Source organism: Sus scrofa, chromosome 14, assembly GCF_054392235.1.
Source record: "Sus scrofa isolate SSC_HxYL_T2T_F1_AM1 chromosome 14, Sscrofa_HxYL_maternal_Yorkshire_Landrace_v2.0, whole genome shotgun sequence".
In the NCBI taxonomy this organism is placed as follows: domain Eukaryota; kingdom Metazoa; phylum Chordata; class Mammalia; order Artiodactyla; family Suidae; genus Sus; species Sus scrofa.
The window spans coordinates 143975518-143985321 of NC_139396.1; positions in this window are offsets into that span (position 1 = coordinate 143975518).

Here is a 9804-nt window from a genome sequence, read left to right on the forward strand (position 1 = left end):
TTGCCTCTCAAGAGAGATGAAGGATGGAGAGAGAGAGCAGGAGGGAGAGGAAGAAAGAGAATGCGCTCTCTCTGGGGAACATGTCAGGGAGGTTTCGTCATGTTTTGGTGGAGGGTAGAAAGTTCAGGATGGAGAGAGGGAGGGAGGGAGGGTGGGAGAGAGAGAGGCATGCTTCTAGGCAACTATAGGGTATCAGAGGGTTGCAAACCAAAAGAAATAGAAGCAAGGATTACAGGTTGCTATAGATTACAAAATTGATTTCAAAGTTCTTTGAGAGATCCAAATATTTTTCATCTAATTTTACCATCAATTTAAAACCTTATTTTTTTGTACAACTAGGAAAGAAAAAACGCTGCCAGTTAAATCCTAACACATGTATTCTAATCAAATCATTTGTTCAATGCAACCTGACTTTCAGAATGTTAAAATGTGAAAAATTATGCATATAAAACATACAAATACTTTTCTTTAAATTGTTTTTGTTTTTGTTTTTAGGGCTGTACCTTGGCATATGGAAGTTCCTAAGCTAGGGGTTGACTTGGAGCTATAGCTGCAGGCCATAGCCACAGCCATAGCCACAGCAACTCAGGATCCAAGCCGTGTGTGCGACCTACCCCACAGCTCACTGCAACACCAGATCCTTAATCCACTGAGCAGAGCCAGGGATCTAACCCGAGTCCTCATGGATACTAGCCAGGTTCGTTAGCACTGAGCCACAGCAGGAACTCCCACTTTTACTTTAGATTCTTTAAAATGCAACAACATGCTGGGGACCAGATGGTGTCAGTCTCTTACATTTATTCTAACTATAGTTGTGTATATGCTGGTCCCCCCTAACCCTAACACGTGCCAGGGAGGGACGTATTTCACTCTTACAACATTTACGACATCATGGGAACTCATCTATTCAAATACATTTCATGAATAATCATATTCTCCAGGGGCCACAGTGAGGTCCTCTCCAAATGTCTTTATACTTTTTTTCACTTAAGTGACAATCTGAATGATGAATACGTTCCCACCCCCCACCCCCAGCCTGAACATCTGGATGACCAGATGATCTGATTTCAGTTGTCCTATGTGTGTGTGGGTTGATGATGGCCTTGGTGCCAGCAGCGTACCAATTGCTCTGATTATCCCAGGCTCTTGAGGAAAGTGTGGATGGGGGCTTTGTGCACAAAGAATGTGTTTGTGCATGCTGAAGGGAGGAGGGAGTGGTTTTACAGAGGTCTTAAGAAAGAAATGTGGCAGTAATTGAGAGCACGAGGACAGATCACATTGCCCACAGAGAAGAAAGGAGGTTTTATGGCAGAGCCCACAAAGGCGACCATCATTGAAGGGTTTGCAATGGAGTCTGAAGAAAGGTAGCTGGAGAATTAGGAGGCAACCTGGGAGACTGACGTCCAGGAGATCCAAATAAGATAGTCGTTCAAGAGGGAAGCGTTGGTCACCAGAGCTCGATAGTTGAACTGACAATCTGTAAACTCGATGCATTATATTAGTTGAATGCTTCAATAGTTCTCAGAAGAGGCAGAGTGGGTATTTTATTTTATTTTATTTTTTTAGCACTGCACCTGCGGCATATGGAAGTTCCCAGCCTTGGGGTATTGGAGCTGCAGTTGCCAGCCTATGCCACAGCCACAGCAAGGCCAGATCTGAACCTCATGTGCGACCTACGCCACAGCTCACGGCAATACCAGATCCTTAACCCACTGAGCAAGGCCTGGGATCAAACCCACATCCTCATGGACACTAGTCGGGTTTGTTACCACTGAGCGACAGCAGGAACTCCGAGGAAGAGTGTTGAATGGTAAATGTGAAAAAGCCTAAACAGGTAGAATTGGATTTGAGCAAATGCCACTTTAGAACAGCTGTGCCTTGTGTGACATGATTTCCATTGACTTATGGACAGGCTAGATGGTCATTTTCCAACCCTATCTTCTAGCTTCTGAATCCCCTCTGCCTTGTCCCAGCCCTGAGGGCCCACTGAGTTTTAATTCCTGAATCAAGCCTGACCGAGACTGGAAACATACACATAATCACAGCCTCACCATCATTGGAGGGAGCCACAGAATGAGACTTCCACCTGTGAACACACACAATTTGAACAAATCCGAGCTCTGGTCACCTGGTCCTGCCTATGAGCTGAATTAACATGTGCCTAACTGGCTGCAGGAGTTGGAGTCCTCAGGGGCTGGGTTCCTGCCTGGGAATCTTCTCATGAACTTTGATCCCTTCTATCTGCTGCTAGTGTCAGGCTCCCTCAGGAAGAGGCCTAGTCCCCTAGCCCACACACCTTTTGCTAACTTCTCTTTCCTGATTGACCTGTACAGCAGGCTGCTTTTGCCTGTGCAGAATCCTTTCCCTCATCTTCCTGCAAGAGAACCACTCCTTCTTAAGTGAACCTATCCTCTGTGATTTGGATGGCTCTGTCCCACCCTTCTCAGAGAGGTGTTCACGTGATCCAGGACTAGTCAATCACAGGGCCTCATCGTCTTCTTCACAGTGATTGATGTAGGAAACATGACCCAAATAGGACCATCAAAATCTTCTCTGTAACTTTTGCCAGAACGATAAAAAAATGCTCTAACTCTGGGGTTGCTAGCTTCTCTGAGTGTGACCTACAGTTTCCTAGGGGTTCCTGAGATTTTTCCAGGAATCCACGTGGTCAAAACTATTTTTGTAGGAGTTCCTGTTGTGGTGCAGCGGAAACAAATCTGACTAGGAACCATGAGGTTGTGGGTTCGATCCCTGCCCTTGTTCAGTGGGTTAAGGATCCGGTGTTGCTTGAGCTGTGGTGTAGATCACAGACGGCTCGGATCTGGCATTGCTGTGGCTCTGGTGTAGACTGGCAGCTGTAGCTCTGATTTGACCCCTAGTCTGGGAACCTCCATCTGCCACAGGTGTGGCCCTAAAAAGAAAACAAACAAACAAACAGTTTTTGTAATAAGATTGAGATTTCATGTGCCTTTTCTGCTATGTTGACGTTTGCACTGATAGTGCAAAAGCAATGGTGGTAAAATTGCTGCCACCTCTGCATGAATCAAGGCAGTGACACCAAATTGAACTCGAGTATATTCTTCACAGTCACACACTTGCATGGGGAAAAAAAACAACAGTTTCACTTAAGAAATATCTTGATGAAGCAGTAAGAAAAAAAATACTAATTTTATTCAGTCTCAACCCTTATGTACACATCTTTATAATACTGTGATGTGATGAGATGGAAAGTACCTATAAAGCATGTAGTGGAAGGGAAAATGCTCCATTGCCATTCAGATCTGCTGGGGAATCATCTGCTGTCCTCTGGACCCACAGCCACACTTGTTCCAAGGCCATGCTTTCCTTGGTCTGCTCCCCACCAATGACTGATCATGATGTGAGTACCAGTGAAGGTTTATTCTTGAGAGACTTGGGACTCCTACCCTGGGGGATTTTGGCTTGACCTGGGTGAACTTCTGTTGAATGACATTGCTGTCCAAGACTTTTTTGACCTGCCCCTCTTTCCTTTCCTCTCTCTGCCCCTGGTTAGACCAGCATCAGGGTCTAAAGGCTCTCCTTACTTCTCTAGCTCCCTCCCCTGTTTTCCTTCACAGGTGTTTTCCCCATCATGCACATCTCATCTTGTCTTGGTACCTGTTTCTGGGAGATATGTAAAGCACTTCTACTGCGTAACAAAAATACCACGATTGTCTGAAGAAAAACATTCATGTGCTTGTTTGAGCCATGAACTGAGCTAGCTACTTTTTTCATGGCGTACCATTTTGCCTGAAAAGAATGACTGACTGGCGCACTGTGGTTATTCAGACTTGCTATTTGGCAGGGATTTTCTCAAAAATGAATGAGGTGAGCTTGCCATTTCAAGGAAAACAAATGATGGTTTTGTTGTTAATGATAAAATTCAAGCTTTGAAGCAAAGATTGGAATATTGAAAAGTCTTATATTCTCTGCCATGGGCTTACCCACTTCCCAATGCTTAAAGGCTTCTGATGAGATTCGTGGTGATATTAAAAATGTGATTTGGGGATATTATGTAATGAAATAGGTCAGCATTGGCAGATCTGCAAAACTCAGCAACCAATACTTTTCCGATGACCAACCCACGATGCAGGCAGGCAGGCAAGGAGGCTCTGCCCCATGAGGTTTTAAAATCATGCATGAGTAAAACATCCATCACAATCCAGGACAGGTCAATGGATTTTAATGTAACGGAATGTGAAATGTTCATTGATTGGTTTTTCCACATTGCAACAACTTATTCAGAAACTACTGTTTTTGAATTTTGGTGTAGTATCAAAGAAGCATAAGCACAATTATCTGAAAAAGTTACTAAAATTTTCTCCCTTTTCTACCAACAAATCTTTGTGAGGCCAGATTTTCTTCAAAGACTTCAAAGAATGTTGCAACAAATTGAATTCAGAAGTAGGAGATTTACAAAAATGTAGAACAAGGGGCACTCCTCATAGTAAATAATCTTCTGGAAAAATACCATGTTCTCATAGAAATATGTTATTTATGTTAACATATAATAGGTTTATTGATATTTTAAATAAGTTGTACATATTTAAAATTTTGTTTTATTTTCTACTATAGTTAAATATTGGCAGCTATAGTGCACATTAAAAGAGAGTTTTTTAGGTTCCTCAATTATTTTAAAGAGTTATTAGAGAACTACTGTTTACAAGCTTAGGTGGCCAGCTATCCTTTTGTCATTATGTGGCAAGGAGCTATCTGAAAAGGAAGCCAAGCAGGACTGAAAAAGAGAGTCAGAGTTCACATATGTACAAATATTTGGACCAAATTTCTAGGTGCCTGCAACCCTAGAGAAGATTCTCAGTTATGAAAGGCAATAAATTGTTTTCTTTGCCTGGGCCCGATTGAGTTCAGATTTCTGTTACTTGCAGCCCAGGGTGCTGACAATAGTCCCATCTGCCTGATGAGGCTGATCCAGCCTCTTCTTGGCTCATGCCTAAACCAGATGCCCTCTGGACATTGTACTTTTTGCTGATTTTGACTGATAAATGTTTAATTTTTAAATGCCAACACAATATGACATACGTGGATAAACAACAAAGCCCTACTGTATAGCACAGAGAACTAGATTCGATGTCCTATGACAAACCATAATGGAAAAGAATATATTAAAAATATATATACACACATATATAACTGAATTGCTTTGTTGTACAGCAGAAATTTACATAGTAAATCAACTATACTTCAGTTAAACAATGTGACATATGTCAACAAATCTCCTGTAATTCAACCCATCTCATATGTAGAAATATATATTTGATTTCAATGTGGGATTGTTATAATGTGGATTAGGACCTCTAAAGCCAGGGGGTCCTTAAAAGGTTCCCCAAAGTATCCTCTTGATCCATCACCACTGACTTTACCAGGGGCCTGTATACTTACCCCACTCCATTTACCGGTCACCATGGTCATCCCAGTACAAACTTTAATGTGCATATGAATCACTTAGGGATCTTTTAAAATATGATAGGTCTAGGATGATACCTGAGATTGCCCATTTTTAATAAGTTCCCAAGTGGTACCCATTCTTCTGGTCTGTGGGTAGCACTCGAAGTACAGAGGCAATAAACGCTTACTATGCTCAGGTTTGATATTCAGAATTTTACTCCTCTCTACCAGTCCCAAAGGTCCAGAACATGCAGTGATTTTTCATTTTATTAATCCATGAACTTTAATTGGGCAAGCTCTGAAACTGACAAATGGTATAAGCCACTTAGCCAGTGACAACCTGGTTAAAAGCCTACCAACTCCATTAAAAATCAAAGCTATGGATACACTTCACACCAAAAATCAAATAGCACTAGAAGGTTTATTTTTAAAATGGCAGTTCCCTATGTTCCCTGCTTACCCTTCTGCAACCTACAATCAGCTCCTAACTACTCCCCACTGTTTCAGCTCTTCCTTCTGCTATTTTTTCCTCCATGTTTCTCAATAATATGCATACAATGCATTCATTCTTTTTTTATGATTTTTGTTTTCCATTACAGTTGATTTACAGTGTTCTGGTCAATTTCTACTGTACAGCAAAGTGACCCAGTCATACATATACACATACATTCTTTATCTCACATTATCTTCCATCATGTTCCATCACAAGTTACTGGATATAGTTCCCCGTGCTATACAGCAGGATCTCTTTGCTTATCCACTCCAAATGGAATAGTTTTCATCTATTAACTCCAGACTCCTGCATTCATTCTTAATTAATGAACTTTAGACACTCTTCTTTGACTTCTTGGTGCGGTGGGGGGATTTTAGCTTGCTCACACTACCCCTTCCTAACTTCCCTTCATCCCATTGTAAATGGATATTTGTATTTTTATTATTATAGCCAAATAGATATGAATCACTCCTAAGCCAAGTAGTAAGCTGTAATCACATTGTCTTTCTTACATTTTGTTTCAGTTAATAATTAACTTTTGTTGTTGTTGTTATTTTCCTTTGAACCTAGCTCTGTAAATAGAATTATCTACAGGGTCAGATAATCTCTTAGCTCCTTTCTTTTTTAAAAATATATTTTCCTTCTTTCTTTATTAAAGTTTTATTGAAGTATAGTTAATTTACAATGTTGTGATAATTTCTGCTCTACAATGAAGTGATTCAGTTATACACATATGCATATTCAATTTTTTTCCACACAGACTGTCACAGAATATTAGGTAGAATTCCCTATGCTATACAGCAGGTCCCCATTGGCCAATCATTCCATATGGTACAGTGTGCATATGCCAGTCTGAGACCCCCAGTTCATTCCTCCCCCTCCACCTGTCCTCTTTGGTAAACATAAATTCCTTTTTCCTTTTTTTTGCCTGGATTTTCTCTCTAGGACTCTTCCCTCAGTTTCAGCTGGAACCAGTTATCCCCCCAGACTTACCATATAGCTGTTGTCCTCGGACGGTCACTGCTGTCATTCTGGATGCTCTTTGCATCTCTCCTGTGTTGCATCTCTTATTCCCTGGTGCGCATAACTTTTTTGTCTTTGTTACTTTTGTTTCCATAAAATGTATATTCAAATAATTCCTGAAAAGCATGGGAAGCAATGGTTTTGAGACTTGCAACTCCTGAAATGTCTTTCCTTTACTCCCAAAATTGATTTGGAGTCTGGCCAGGTAGAGATTTCTGGGGGGAAGGTCATTTTCATTTGGAGTATCGAAAGCATTTCAGTATTGTTTTCTAGTTTCCAGTGTGGCTTTTGAGAATTCCCATGCCGTTCTTAGAACTGTTCCTTTGTTTGTGACCTGATTTTTTTTTCTCCTCTGGAAGTTTTTAGAGGCTTCTTTTTATCGTCAATGTTTTACCCTTCACTATATTGTACCTAGGTGTTTTTTGTTTTTGTTTTTTAAATTCATGCTGCTGGTTGATTTCTACCTGGAGACTCACATGAATGCTGTGTTTTGACCTTCCCTAAGGCTTACCTCTGCAGCTAGGTCAGTTTTCCCAGCTGCTGAGCGCTCTCTCTGGCTTGTTGTGTGAACAAGAGCCAAGTGGCAGGTAGCTGAGTGATGGCTACATAAACTCTGCGTTACTCGTGCTTTACCTTGTAGTTACAGAGATCAGGTCCACCATCATAAAACTCCAAGGCACCAAGGACTGGTAATCTATGTGAGTGGTCCCACTAAAGCTGTTCAGTGCACAACCTACATGACCATACACAGGTATCCTAAGTGCCATGCTTTCCAAACTATGTTCCGTTTGACTCTGGTGCCACAGTATGCAACTCACAAAAGGGATGCCACAGTTAAATAAGACAGGGAAGACTGCATTCTCTAAAGCCCTCTCTTGGAGATTCTTAGTGGAAATTTATATACTAAGGGTTCTGAGGTCTTACAATAAAGTAACCTGGTTGACTTAACCTCTTCTTTCCCAATTATTGTATCATACGATTATTTTAATTCAAGGAATATTTAGTAATATGCATGAAATACTGGATTTTAGCAGATGCCATTGAACAATACTGTGAACTTCATGAGAGCACTCTGTCAAGGCTTATTTTCTGCAGGGTGCTAGCACCTGATACAGTGCCTGGCACATAGTAGACCCTAGAAAATTATGTGTTGAGTAAATCAATGAGTCAGCAAATGATTGATGCCAAGTCCCTGATCTCCTTGGTACTATCTATATGTCCAAAAAGGGATGTCCTTTTAGTGCAGTATTTATGTTGTTTTGCTAGCATTGAATTCTGTGCTGTGGTCAGTTGTCTTTTTCAAATGATATGTTTTTCAGGATGCAATGAGATTTTAGGCATTTAAATTTGTTCCCTCTGTGTATAGGGCTGGGCAAGCACAACTGTTTCCCATTAACCCAGCCACTCTGAGGCGTCCCTTCTCTCTGTGGTTTTGGCTGGAGAAGAAGGACCAGCCAAGCCCTTCCCAGTGGTTTTTGTGTGGTTGGCAAAAAGCTAACGCCAGGCTTGGAAAAGGAAGGGCCTGCAGCTGCTCTGACTTCACTCTGCAATTCTGGGGCCCTTGGGCAATAACGAAACTCCCATAACACCTTCTGGGGAGTTGCCAGTCTCAGACTATGTGTTCTTTGAGAAGGAAAGTAGTGAATGTGTCTTAGAGATATGAAATTTAGAAAATGTAGGATTTGAGAGTTCTCTTGTGACACAATGGGTTAAGGACCTCATTTGTCTCTGTGAGGATATAGGTTCAATCCCTGGCCTTGCTCAGTGGATTAAGGATCTGGCATTGCCACAGGCTGCAGTGTAAGTTGCAGGTGAAGCTTGGATCTGGTGTTGCCAAGGCTGTGGTGCAGGCTGTAGCTGCAGCTCTGATTCGACCCTCAGGCCAGGAACCTCCATATGCCAGGGTGCAGCTGTAAAAAGAAACAGAAAAGAAAATATAAGATTTAGGAGATGAGGTAAGAGAATGAAAATATCCTCCTCTGTGTTACCTTCAAGTGCAGGAATTAAAAAATTACAGCCTGAAGCCAAAACCAGCCCACTGCCCCTTTTGTACTGCCTGTGAGCTGAGCTTAATTGAAAAAAAAGTGAAAAGAGTACTATTTATGACGTGAAAATTATACAAAATTCAGCTTTTAGAGATGAAATATATAATATCTCAGTACACATCAGCATTAATAGATGAGTGTTTGCAATAGCTTTGGATGATAGAGGACAATAACTTTGAGCCTCAATTAAGCGAAATGTTATTCCTCAAAAAAAATTTTATTCTTCTCATCAGGAGATATGAATTATTTTTAAAAACCCTGTGCTTTATTAGTATTATAATATTTTGAATTTCGTCAATAAGAATCTCAGAAATTTGTTTTGTCTTTTGCTTCTTAAGAGATATATAATAACCTTGATTTTGCTTCCTGCCTGCAAAGCCTAAACTATTTGCTCTCTGACCCTTTGCAGAACAAGTTTTTTGACTCCTCAAATGGATTATTTGCTGTGTTGGGCTGACTTAAGCTGTCACATGTGGCGGGGGGGGAGGGAATTTGAATTGATTCATTCAATCAAGTTCTCATGGGGACATTGTATTACTAGTTCCTGAGTGTATAGACTTGGTGGACAAAGCTGTCACGGTCCCTGCTGTCAGAGAGCTTACAGTCCAGAGTCAGGTCATTAGACTGTACCTGTCTATAGATAATAAGCGTTCCTGACTATAGAAAATATCAGACTGATAACTAAAAACTCTGGACTTGTAACTGTGTCAGCTTGTCAGTGGGTCACCTTGGCCAGGGCGCGGGTATCCAGAAGTGCTCTGAAAAGTTCCGGAAGGGTGTGTGAGGAAGGCAGGATCAGGTGAGCATCATGAGACCGGC